A 13,979-nucleotide genomic window follows, 5' to 3' on the forward strand; every position below is an offset into this window, starting at 1 on the left:
TGTCTGTCTGTCTGTCCGTTTGTCTCATACATACCAACGATTTGAAGTCAGGGCCTTTGCTTGCTAGGAAAGCACTCCGAAGTGTCAGTATGTCCCTAGCACTTTTTGCTTCAGTTATCTTTCCAGATAACATCTCATAGTTTTTGCCTGGGCTAGTTTTTGACCACATTCATCTTCCTCTTATCTTTCCTACATAACTAGGATTATAGGTATGACATACTGTACTTGAATTGCTTGTTAAGATGGAAGTTTGGTAACTTTATTGTGGTGGCTTCAAACCACAAACTACCCAATCTATGCCTCTCAAGTAACTGAATTCCACACGTGAGCCACCATGCCTGGCTTGACAGTTATCTGAGTCTGATTTTTGCATAATCTGACACTGTTCAATTTCATTCAGGTTTTTGCACATGACAGAATTTCTGTCTTTTTCATGGCCAAATAATGTTCCATTATTTATGTACCACATTTTCTTTACCCATTATCCTTTGTTGGGTACCTAAGTTTCCATAGCTTCGCTACTGTGAATAATGCTACAATAAACTTGGTGTTACAGGAATCTCTGTTGTATGTTTACATAAATTCTTTCTAGTGAACACTTCAGGGTGGTAGTTTACATCCCCACTAACAATGTATGTGCATTCATTTTCCCTGTATCCTACCAGCATTTGTTGTGGTTTGTGTAATTGATAATGGCCATTCTCATGGGATAACAAACCCATATTCATTTTCATTTCCATTTCCTTTATGGCCAGTGATGTTGAGTAATTGAAAAAGTATATTCATTTACTTATTTTTTCATTTCTTCATATATTCTGGATATTAATCCTTTCATATGTCTAGCTGGCAGATTTTCTCCAATTATGTAGTCTTTCTCTTTACTCTGGTAATTATTTTCCTTGCTGTTCAGAAGGATATCATTGATTTGATGTAAACCCATTCATCAATTCTTGCTATTATTTTCTAAGCTATTAGAATTCTATGCAGAAATTGGCTACCTATGTCGGTATCTTGATTTTTTTACTTCTCTTCTATAGTTTGAACTCAGGGCCTGAATGTTGTCCTTGAACTTTTTTGCCCAAGGCCAGTGCCCTACCAATTGAGCCACAGTTCCATTTCTAGTTTCTTTTTTATTTACAGGGAGGGAGGGGGAAGTGCTTTGATTGGAGATAAGAGTCTCACAGACGTTTTGCTCTGGCTAGTTTCAAACTATGATTCTCAGATCTCAGCCTCCTGAGTAACTATGATTACAAGTGTGAGTCATTGGTGCCTAGGTCTTGAAGTGTTTTTAATGTTGTCATGTAGTAGTTTCAAAGCTTCTGATCTTACTCTGTGATCCTTGATATAGTTTGAATTGATTGTTGTAAAGGGTATAAATCTTATTTTAGTCTTCTACTCAATATCTATTTATCCCAGCACCATTTGTTGAAGAGATTATCTTCTCTCCAACATGGTTTTGGCACTTTTGTCAAGTATCAGATGGCTATAGATATGGGAAATTATTTGTAGATCTTCTACTGTGTTCCATTGGTCTTTTGATCTGTTTTGTGCCAGTACCACGCCAGCTTTTTACTACGGCTCTGTAGTATAGTCTGAAGTCTGCAATTATGATACCTCAATTGCTGTTTTTGCTAAAGTTTTCTTTGGTTATTTGGAGTATTCTATGCTTCCATATGAACTTTTGGATTGCTTTTCTAGTTCTTTAAATAATGGCACTGGATTTGATGGGGAATGAATTGAATGTATAGATTCCTTTTGGTAATATTATTTCTATACTTTGAATTTACATTTATGTAAAACAAGTTATCATAGATATTAAAAAGAACTATAGCCATTCTTAATATCTGAAATCAAGATAATGAGTCATGCACTGGTAACTCACAACTGTAAAGCTAGCTATGCAATAGGCTGAGACCTGAGGATTCCTGTTCAAAGCCAGATTAGTCAGACACCTGGCTTTAGATTAACTTTCTTATATTTAGCTGTTAGTAAGGCCTAGAAATCTTTGTAAATCAACTTGTAATGCAGTCCTTGGACTATTTAGAAGAAAATAAAAGATGAACATAACTAAGTCCTTCAAAAGCTACTTACTGCCATTATCAGCACCTGGAAACCTGTTGGCAGAACCCATCTATTGTAGACATTTCCCTTACAGCAAATTGGGTTGGAGACAATGCTTTCATTGGCAAAGGTGTTTACTGAGTTTGGACTCAGACACTTATAGAGCATTTGATGATTTCATATTCCAAAAAATACAAGCTAATATTTTCTATTCAGTGAGACTGTATACTTTATATTTTCTAAATTATCTTATTTGGTTATTTTTCCATTCACTCTTCTTTTCAGCAGAAATGGGGCTTGAACTCAGGGTTCTCACATTTTCTAGGCAAGTGTTCTACTATTTGAACCATGACCTACGCTCTTTTTGCAGGTAGTGTTTCCTGCTTTTTGTCCCTGTTTTTTGGAGGCTTAAGGGGTGTAGGCTACAATCCTTTTATCCTTTACTTCCCAAACAGCCAGGATCTCAGATAAGAACCACCACATCTTGCTTGTTATTTGAGATTGGTTCCTGCTAACACTTTTCCAGGACTGGCACCAAACATGAATTTTTCTAATTGATAAGCACATTATAGCTTACTTTGGTAATATAATTTTTCCAAGTAATTCCATTTCCTTACATATGGAAAACTATCATTCTTTTTTTATGTATTAGTAGAATTGCAATGTGTGTGTGTGTGTGTGTGTGTGTGAGAGAGAGAGAGAGAGAGAGAGAGAGAGAGAGAGAGAGAGAGAGAGAGAGAGAGAAAGAGAAAGAGAGAGAGAGAATATACCACATTTTCTTGATCCATTTATTCATTGAGGGGCATATGGGCTGACTCCATATCTTAACTATGGTAAAAACATAATTGTGCTGGTAGCTTTAGTTTGGCCATTTGGATAAATGTACAGGAGTGGTATTACTCGGTCATAGCTTAGCTCTATGCTTCATTTATTTGAGGAACCTCCACACAGCTTTCCAGATTGGTTGATTGGTTTACATTCCTACCAACAATGTAGTAGCATTCCCCTTTGGCCACATCCCCTCCAGCATCTGTTATAGTTAGTTTTCTAGATAATGGCCATTCTAACTAGGGTGAGGTAGAATCTCAATGTTGTTTTGATTCACATATCCTTTATGGCTAGAGTATTGATCATTTCTTCATCTCTCTTACAAATTATGAGGCAAGCAACGTGTTACAAATGAATTAACTCAAGTGAAGTCGACTCTATGGAGAGCACAAATAGTATAATTCTTTAACTAAGTCAAAGCCCAACCAAAAAGTATCAGGAAATGGGTACTTGTAAAAGGGTAAGGTGGAGCCAAGTGGAGAAGGATAGAAGAAAGAAGGAGGGAAGGGGAAAGAATGCAGGCAAGAAATCATTGTATATATCATAGAATTGAGAAATATAAGGGAAAGGGCAGTCAAGTTGTTGAAGTTAGGGTATAGATCAAGATGAATTGTACACATAAACTGCTTTGTTAAAAGGAAAAGAAATGCAATATATAACCTAAAATTAAGTACGGGAAAGGGTGCTTGGGAAGGGTGGTGAGAATGTTGAGAGGGATGACAGTGATCAAGATGCACTACATTCATAAATTGCTTTGTTAAATAGCAATTGTTTTATACAACTACTTAAAGATAATAAAAATACTTTTTTTTGGGGGGGTCAGTTGTGGGCTTGAACTCTAGGCCTGGGAGCTGTCCCTCAGCTCAAGGCGAGCATTCTACCACTTGAGCTACAGTGCCACTGATAATAAAAATATTTTTGAAACCCTCAATTCTTCTACTTCTCCCTCCCAAGGAACCAGGTGTATAGGTGTGGTCTTCCCTTTTAACTTTGTGTGTGTGGCAGACCAAGTGCTTGAACTCACGGCCTGGGTGGTGTTCCTGTGCTTTTGTTCTCACTGCTAGTGCTCTACCACCTGAGCCACAGCTACAGTTCTGACTTTTTGGTGGTTAATTGGAGATCAGAATCTCACAAACTTTCTTACCTAGGATGGCTTTGCATTGTGATTTTATCTCAGTCTCTTAAACAGCTAGGATTATAGCATGAGCCAGCCATTCACATTTTAATAAAATTTTACATGATACATTATTATTCATCCAGAATATAAGTTTGTAGCCTTGTTTATTTTTAAAGTGTAAAAGTTCAACTGTAATTATCCAAGAAATCCATTAGAAGTTTATGCAAAATATAGCTAAGTATCTATATACTTGCATGATTTTACCTGTGATCTTTTTGCTAAGAAAAGAACAAGAAAAATCACGCAACTATTCAACATTTTTAAAGCAAGTTTCTGTGGCAACAAAAATTTTTGGAAAGTCCCCAACAATTGTAATATACTCACTTTAAACAAAATTAATGGTTTTCCTACAGGCAAGTGTTCCTGTAGTTAAATTGTCTACAGACTAATTTAACTTGTCCAAGGCTGCTGGGTAATAGAATCCCTTATGGTTTAGGAAAGGGTGTTCTCTCAGTACAGTACATACAGACAATGAAGTTTCAAGCTAGAATCTGTAAAATTTCAACAATTCCATTTGGCAGAGCTTGAATTAGTTCACTGGCCCAGGAGGAGTCTAAGAAAAGTTCATAGATACCAGAGCTGGAAAGCTTTGGTTAATTCTAATCAGAGATAAATTTGTCTTATAATAGTTAAATAGTGTAACTATCTTAATTTCTTTATTTTCATGCATGGGAGCATGAAAAATGGGACCAGCCATTAATTTATGTCATCTAAAGAGAGAGTCAGAAAGAATGCATTAAGTATCTACCATATAATTTCCTTCCATCATTCTGTTTCAAAACAACAACCAAATAAATGTTCAAGGAAACTTTATAAGTTAATTAAGAGTCAGAAATAGTTTCCTGAAGATTGTTGTTGTAGGGCTACTTGTTAAAATGCCTTGGAACAACCCATGTTATCTAATATCATCAAACATTCAAGAAACTTGAAGCATTTTTAAAGCAGATAATTAACTTATCTGGGGGATATTCTGCCATTGTTGGATATATTCTGCAAATAGACATTCCATGACACTTGGCTTGATGCAAAAGTAAGTTAAGAAAGTTAAAAGGGATTCTGTGGACTTGGTTTCTTAGAATACAGTGACCTTTTTTTTCCTCCAATATTTCAAGTTTCCAGGGATTGCTAATACTGTTAACATCTGTTTTCTGTTTCTTTGGTGTGAACAGTTGTAACTACAAGAGAACACCATACCCTCTGTCATCTATACTCTTTCTTACAATTTGTTTTAAAATGGTTGTTTCCAAAAAGCAAACAACAACAAATAGAAAAATCATGTGAAAAATGTTCCTAATAACTTCTTACTAAAATGACTACAGTCAAGAGTAGTTGTATCTTGCTAACAAAATACTTAAATTTCTTCAATTGTATTCTAAAATAATTTTAAATGAAATATTATTCCTTTTGACAGCTACTTTCCACACATCACTGTAATTAGACACTGAAAAATAGTACATAGGCTGGGCACTGATGGCTCATACCTGTAATCCTAGCTATTCAGGAGGCTGAGATCTGAGGATCATGGTTCAAAGCCAGCCCTGGCAGGCAAGTTCATGAGACTTTTATCTCCAATTAACCACCAGAAAACTGAAAGTGGCATGGTGGCTCAAGTGGTAGAGTGCTAGCCTTGAGCTGAAGAGCTGAGGGAAAGTACCCAGGCCCAGAGTTGAAGCCCCAAAACCAACAAAAAAAATACATAGGAAAATTTTTTCTTCACAAGATGAGGATTTTTCCTCTGTATAATTCCATCATAGGCTGCATTTTGCATTCTGAAAGGGTCTTTCACTGTATGTTTCTTTATTCCAGGATAGTGGATATTACTTTGCTTTGTTTCTAAAGTTGCATTCATTGGAGCACGTGATGCCTTGTAGCCAGTCCCTGCCAAATGCAATTTACTCACAACTGCTGAGTCTGTCAACTAGGACTAGAGAAGGTTAGCATAAAAAGGGTTCCATGTATGGCTCTTGTACTCACACTACTGGAAATGTGCATGCTGACATCAGAGGTAACCTCTGAGAACATTAGATTTCTTCTAGTTCTAAAAGTGGCCCATCCAACATTTTCAGCAAAGCCTGTGACAAAAACAAATTGCCCATCAAAAGTCCATCCTTCCTTTCTCCCTTCCTAAGTAAAAATTATATTTCCTTTCCTTTATTGCTGATGGCACAAATACTTTGTAAGCAGAAGTCATGCAAGAATTCTGGAAAAAAAATTAAGAATTAGCTGTGTATAATGGAGAGAAACTTGAACTGAGACTCAGGAGACAATGGTGGTTGTATATATCTGGTTCTTGATTTGCTCTGGGAACTTAAGAGAATCACTTTCCCTTGGTTTTCTCATATGCAATTTCTGAGATCCTTTCCAAATTTAAAACTCTATATTTTTTCTTTCTGATTTCAAGGAAGTAAATATAGATGCAAAAAATGAGTGATTATGAACCATAAGAGGAACTAATAGTTTCATACTTATTTATATTCTAGAAAACTGAAAATGACACCATTTTCTTCTTCTTTGACAGATATATTGTGTACATTGTTTATATTCATTTTTAATCTTTAACAGCTTTATTTCTACTCATTTTTAACAAAGGAAGATTCATATAACATAAAATCAACACATTTAAAACATACCATTAGGTGGGAGTTTTGTTTTAATACAAGGTTATACATCAGTTGCCATGTATACTTATAGAACATTTTTTTAATCAAAACTACTCTGAAAACAAAATACATAAACACAAGTCTACAAAGATTGCATATTCAGCATATGGTAAATGCTTTGCAAGTTACTTTGAAAAAACTGTCACAACTAGGCTTTGGCATTTTTAAACAGTTATTTTTTGATGCTAGCCTTCTTTTTATTGCCTAAAACTATATTTTTTAATAAACAAATCAAGAAGACTTCATGCACTATTAAAAGTAGGAAGTTGCATTATTTGGACACTTCTGGATTCCCTTAAAGCAAAACTTGTATCTTGGCAAAGGCCTAGCTGGGACCCTGGCCACAGCACCATATGTGCTGGTGGTATCCCTGGGGATTTAGAGCTTCAGTGGATTGTGAGTACCCCAGCTGCATAACTCACTGAGCTATCCTGGAAGTTTCTACACTGGCCTGACTGGGTATAATTAAAAAATGAAAAGCTCATATCCATTCCATTTTTCTGGAGTTCTTGGACAGCATTTAACAATACTGCAATGCAACATTTTCCACATATATTATTATGGTATTTCTTTAAGTAATTTTTAAAAGATAGATGATCTAATTGTTGTATAGCATTCATACCCATTTTATCTAGATATTCAATAGATCTATAAATCTCCCCTGAGATTGATCATTAGTAACAGTAATGAAACCTTTTACCCCAATGGCAGAAATCAGAAGAAACCACGAAGAGATTTCTAGGATCCTCTAGATATTTACTGAAGAGTTTTCCGAAATTTTGTTCTTTTGACTCACTGAGAGATCCAACTATTACAGGAATAATGGTAAACTCATCCTTATGGCTTTCCATGACTTTAGTAATGTAAGGTAAATGCATTTCAATACTGTGTTCTTGTTCATCTGTCTTCAGGGACATGCATTCAAACATTTCTGTCTCCCATAGCTCTTGGTAAATCTTCTGGTTAACATGAAGGTCATAGAGAGGTGTTCTATATATGTCTGCTCTGGAAAGTGCACATCGAGAGAGGGACACATAATGAGAAGGTCCAAAATTGAAAATTCTCCGTGTGATAGATGGATCCACTTGTTTGTAAGCATGGGCAGCACAAGATCCACAGTACAAATATCCTGCATGGGGTGCAATAATGGCTCTAAGCAGGTCTTTTAGTAGACTGTACTTGTGAAAAACAAGCTTCTAGCTGTGCATTCAGCTCCAATGCTGATGCTGAGTACCAGTCACCAGCATAATGGGCTTCTCGGTAGATCCTGTGGTTCGACGCCATTTTGTGGTGCGCAAGGATAAATCAGGAGGTGCTGGTGGTGGGTAATGACAGTAGGAGCAGCAGCAGAGGTGATGGTGGTGGCATGAGAGTTCCAGAAGACGAGATGAAGCCAGCAAGAAGGAGGAAGAGGAGAAGGCTGAAGCTCAAGTTGAAATGGCAGCGAAGGTAGCAACAGCAGCCCTGACCAGGACAGCATTGGGCGACTACAGGAAGACAAGGTCTCAGAGTTCTGATGCACTTCTGCTGCTGAACTTCACTCCCTGTTCTCTCCTAGCTCTGCTTCTTCTAAGCCCCGCCCCTTCTGGCCCAGCCCTCCCCTCCCAGCTTCTTCCACTCTCCCTTCTCTCTAGTTCCCACTCCTCTGCCTCTTCCCTCTCCTTTCTGCCCCTCCTAGACCCCTCCCTGGTCCGCCCCCCACCCTCCCTGTCCCCACCCTTTCTCTGCCTTGCCCTCTGGCTCTTGTGTCCTTGTCAACCTCCTCTTTCCCCTTCTCCCTCCTCCTCTTCCCTCTACCCACTTTCTCCTGCCTTTGCCCCACTCCACCTTGCTCCTATTCTTTCCCTCTCCCTCCCCAGACCTTAATGCCTTGTGTTTTTGAGGGCTTTATGCTTGAGGCACACCTCCAGTTATAGTTTTTGCTATTTAGGAGATATGACCTTTCAAACTTTTCTGCTCAGGTTTGCCTCAAATCTCAGTCTTACCTTGAGCCTCTTGAGTAGCTAGGATTACACCTGTGCTTGGCCTGGTGGATTTTTTTTAGCTTTTTATATATTCTGGAAAGTAATCCCTTGTTGGATGAGTGGCAAAGATTTTTTTCCCATTCTTCACATTGTCTCTTCATTCTGGTCATAGTTTACTTTGCTGTACAAAATACAGGCTTGTTTTGGCCAGACTTGGGGCTTGAACTCAGGGCCTGGGGCACTGTCCTTGAGCTTCTTTTGCCCAAGGCTAGTAATCTATCACTTGAGGAACAGAGCCACCTCTGGCTTTTTCTCTTTATGTGGTACTGAGGAGTAGACTGTGGGGCTTCATACATACTAGGCAGGCACTCTACCACTAGGCCACATTCCCAGCCAAAACACAATTTTTAAAACAAGACAATCTGCCAATAAATATATTGAAAGTTCAACATTTTCAGCCATCAGGGAAGTGTAAATTACTACTACACAGATTCAATCTCATACTGGTCAGAGCCATATATCTCTTGGAGAGAGAGCACATAACAGCCTCCACTACCTAGGTAGCAGTAGGGTCTGAGAGGTAGGAAGTGAGGTAGATGGGAGTTCAGGTGGGTCTGGGTGGAGAGAGGGAGGGGGCCAGCAGGTCTGGGTGGAGCTGAGGATCAGAGGTGGGTATAATGCTTACAATGACAATCACCAAGAAAACAACAATTGTTAGTAAGGATGCATGAGAGGACCTTTATACACTGTTAGTGGGAATGTAAATTAGTCCTCCCACTATGGAAACCAGTACAGACATTCCTTAAAAACTAAAATTATAGCTACCATATAATCCTGCCATACCATTCTTACCCATAAATTCAAAAGAATTTAAATGATGTCAAGAGAGACACCTGTATACCCACGTTTATTATAGCACTATTCACATTCACCAAGTCATGGAATCAGCCTAGGTACCTATAAATGGATAACTGAATAAAAGAAATATTTTATATATACAATGCAACCAAAAGGAAGAATGAAATAATAAGAGATTACCACATTGAGCAACATAAGGCAGACATGGGCAAATATTAAATGCTTTCTCAAAAGACATGAAAGAAGAAAGACTACTTAAGAAAGGAAACAGATATGGGGCAGGAGGAGGGAAGATAATATTGGAGAAGATAATATTGGAGTGAATAAAATCAAATTATATGTGCATAAAATTATATGGATATATAAAATGTCACAATAAAACTCATTATTTTGTATAATTACTATGCACTGAAAAGGAGACAGTGTGGAGCACATGGGCAGCAAAGATGGCGCTGGGAGGGGGTCGAGTGAGCAGAGCCCAATTGATCTGCTGATCAGTGCCTAACCAGCCCATGAAGGCTCAGGTGCATGATAGGGTGACCTTGACAGTGATTGGTTCCTCTACTTCCCTTGCCATGCCACCTGCCCTTTTTGGCTTTAAAAAGGGCTGCTCTCTGAGTTTAATAGGGGCTGCTCTCTGAGTTTTCTACCTGCTGGATTTGGCTCCCCGCTGTGTCTGATTGTCTCCCTGGCTGAGGGAGGCTGGGGAACCGGTGAGTGCCAGGCGAGTGCCGCACTTACCTTTCCTCGGACCCCTTCCGTCTTTTGTGGGACGGAGGAAGACCCAACAAGACAGTGCTCAATTTTAGAAAATATAGAGGAAAAGTTACATGAAATGAGAACTAAGTAGTGACCATTGAAGTTGCATATGGGTGCCTCACATCTATAATCCTAGCTGTTTAAGAGGCTGAGATTTGAGAATTGGAGTTTGAAGCCAGTTAAAGACTCTTATGATTGTATCTATGAACAGTATATTCATTGGTGAGCTTAGCAAAAACTAGTTTCAGTAGCATTGTCAATAATGGACAACTAGATGAAGCCTTTTATCTTTTTCCACATATTTTCAGAGAACAAGTTTATTAAAAGCAGAGTTCCTTATGCTTTTTCACTCAATAAAGCAAATAATGATTAATTGGAAAGTTGTTAAAAGCCAGCTGTTTTCTCATTTTTTGTTTATTTACTATTCCCAGTAATATAGTTAAATGAGCCATCCAAGGTCACTCAACTGGTCATTAGCAAAGCCCTGACTGAAATTCAAATTAACTGACTTCAACACTGATGCTTTTCCCAAAGCCCCATAGCTGCATTCCTTTTTTTATATCCTTCTTAAGGTAACCACTAGGAGTAAGTTCTCCTCCATAAATGCTTTGCAAATGGTTGTCTCATTAAGATACTGTGTTAAATGTAAAATCAGGAATGAACTTTTACAACTACTCCTAAAATAGACAACACCATCTGGTGGTTAACATTCTATATGCCAAAGAGCTAAGTGATAAAGAGGAGGAGATAAATAATGGCAAATAATGTCTGTAGTTGGAAATGCTTATCAAGAACAGACAAGACATTGTAGTCATTTGGATATGAATGTATACTGAGAATAGATGTTTTTTGAATGGAAGTGAATTCATCCCATATTTTTTTCCAATGACTAGCACAGTGCTTGACACAGATAGACCAATAAATTGTTATTGAGTCACATGTGATAGAATAGACACATTTGCATTTTCTGTTATTTCCTGTCAGACAGTAATAGCTATTATTACCATTTATTATGATGTCAAACCTTGTTCTAAGACTATTTTTTTGCTTCATCCCACTTTATATTTATGTAAACACTATTTGCAGGTGATATTACCAGCCTTACTTGAGGCTTCCGAAGTCTACGTCAGATAGGAGACAGTTTACTCACTGATGTCCCCTGGTGAAACTTAGTGAGCTCATTCTGTCTGGTCTTTACACTGATTGCTTTTTTTGTCATTTGGGTCACAAATGTTCTGTAAACTTGTTTGGGAGACAATACAGTTGAAGATAGGTTTTCTGGCTGAGGAAATCTTTATTCAAGCCATTTCTCCCTTACTGAAATAGTAGGAAACTGCCTACTCCATTTAAGTGTCATTTATTGGTTTCATGGAGCTGAAAGCAAAGAAATCTTTAATATTTTAGTCTAATTCAGAAATCAAACCTTTGTTGGAGGAATTAAATTTAAAAGCCACTAAACAAAGATATAAAATATGATTGTACCAAAGTAAACTGGCTTGGAAGGCCTTAGATTTGGCCTTCATTTTTGTCATAAAACACGGTGGCAACCAACTTTCCATTTAGGTTCCAGTTTCTTCCGCTGCATTCAACGTATACTGATGAGCCCAAATGTCAGTCAAGTAAGTCAGAAATATACTGCCTGTCTGACATTGTCCTACAGCACAGATAAAGCATTTTAACATAATATTCAGAGCTTAGTCTCTTAAAAAAATGGAATTAATTCTACATTCTATTACATTCTTTTTTTTTTTTTTTTTGTCAGTGATGAGGCTTGAAATCTGGGCCTGGGTGCTGTCCTTCAGCTCTTCAGCCCAAGGCAAGTGCTCTACTACTTGAGCCACAGAGCCACTTCAGGTCACTTCTGGTTTGCTGAGTGGTTTATTGGAGATAAGAGTCTTGCAGACTTTCCTGCCCGGGCTGGCTTTGAACTGCGATACTCAGATCTCAGCCTACTGAGTAGCTAGGATTACAGGTGTGAGCCACTGACGCCTGGCTCTATTACATTCTTGACCTTGAGTGAAGCATGTCTCTAATCCTCACATTCCTGGTGTAGAAAAGTCCATAATAATAATACCTACCTCATAGATTTGTGAGGACTCAATAGGCCACTATATATTTCCTGACACATAGTAAGCATTCAATGAATAATTGCCATTGCTATTTATAGTATCTTCAGTTCATGCTGGTACCCAAGTACCAGCTAATTCCACAGCCTCATGTGTTTATGTATAACAGAAGTATGATCATTTTTGTACTTCTCATTTACCAGGGTTATCGCAAAGATAAAATATGACTCATCCATTTGACTGCCTAACAAATAATTATTGAATACTAAGTTACACACTATAATGAGCAACACAGGAAAGTCTGTGTGGTGTTAGAGGCTTGAAAATATATGGCATAACCATAAATGAAATATTTAATTGAAGAATTAAGATCACTTCAAGAAGTTAATAGTATTAGAGAATAACAGGTCCTTGAATTAAAGTAATGAAATTAAAATATCTAGTACAGTGTGTGCTATATGGTCAATATTTAATAGCATATCACACCTCTGTATTTTTTTCCTTGCATATATTTCCATCTCAACTACTAGGATGTTAATTCTACAGAAAAGTCTCTCTTTGTTGGCTTCATCAACATATACTAAGACCCTAATATACAGCCCAGAATATATTATTATTTATTCAACTATTTGTTGAGCAAATAAGTGAATTGAGAATTATTAAGTGGTAGAAGGAAGGAAAGAAGGAAGGAAAGAAGGAAGGAAGGGAGGAAGGGAGGAAGGGAGGGAGAGACTCTTTATTTACTATTCCCAAACACCAGACTCTTTGCTTTCCTATCCCCTAGCACCATTGGTCAGTATCCAGAGACCAGTATGCTCTTGCTGTTCCCTAACTGTTCTAGAGTCCAAATAAACTAGTTTAGTCATGACAAGCTATTCACATTTATATCCACTGTCCATACAGTTATACTCACTAGGCTCCAAAATAAACTTGCCTTACAATTCTCAATTCATTGCTTTTATTTAGTGCGTGCGTGCGTGCGTGTGTGTGTGTGTGTGTGTGTGTGTGTGTGTGTGTGTGTGTGTGTGTAGGCCTGGGTGCCTGCTGTCCCTTAGCTTTTTTTTGGGGGGGGTCTGGTCATGGGGCCTAAACTCTAGGCCTGAGCGCTGTCCCTCAGCTCTTCAGCTCAAGGCTAGCACTCTACCACTTGAGCCACAGCGCCACTTCTGGCTTTTTTCTTTTTGCTTATGTGGTGCTGAGGAATCGAACCCAGGGCCTCAGGCACTCAGGCATGCAAGGCAAGTGCTCTACCACTGAGCCACCTTCCCAGCCCCTCCCTTAACTTTTTTAGTCTGGTATTCTGTCTTGAGTCACAGCTTCACCTCTGGCTTATTGGCTGTTAATTGTTGATGAGTCTCATGCATTTTCCTGCCTGTGCTGACTTGTAACCATGATCCTCTGATCTCAGGCTTCTGAGTAGCTAAGATTACAGGCATGAGCCACTGTTTCCTGGTAATTTTTAGGTTTTATACTACTCCTGACAAAGGCATACAAATACAAATACATGCATGAACATGTACAATAACAAAATAATTCTCCACTTCCAGTATCTGCAATATAACTTCTGAACTTCAGATTTTCTGAACTTTGCTCCAAAACAGAGCAC

General features: G+C 38.1%; 1 protein-coding gene and 1 pseudogene across 1 annotated transcript in view; both read right to left on the minus strand.

Moving 5' to 3' along the window:
* Il1rapl2 (interleukin 1 receptor accessory protein like 2) overlaps nucleotides 1–13,979 on the minus strand; it is a 1,139,514-nt gene that overhangs the window by 593,875 nt on the left and 531,660 nt on the right. The gene's annotated exons all lie outside the window — the stretch shown is intronic.
* LOC138839257 (protein MEMO1-like) lies at nucleotides 7,113–8,010 on the minus strand (annotated as a pseudogene).

Source organism: Dipodomys merriami, unplaced genomic scaffold (genome assembly GCF_024711535.1).
Source record: "Dipodomys merriami isolate MVZ:Mamm:240054 unplaced genomic scaffold, mDipMer1.0.p SCAF_3, whole genome shotgun sequence".
Taxonomy (NCBI): Eukaryota; Metazoa; Chordata; class Mammalia; order Rodentia; family Heteromyidae; genus Dipodomys; species Dipodomys merriami.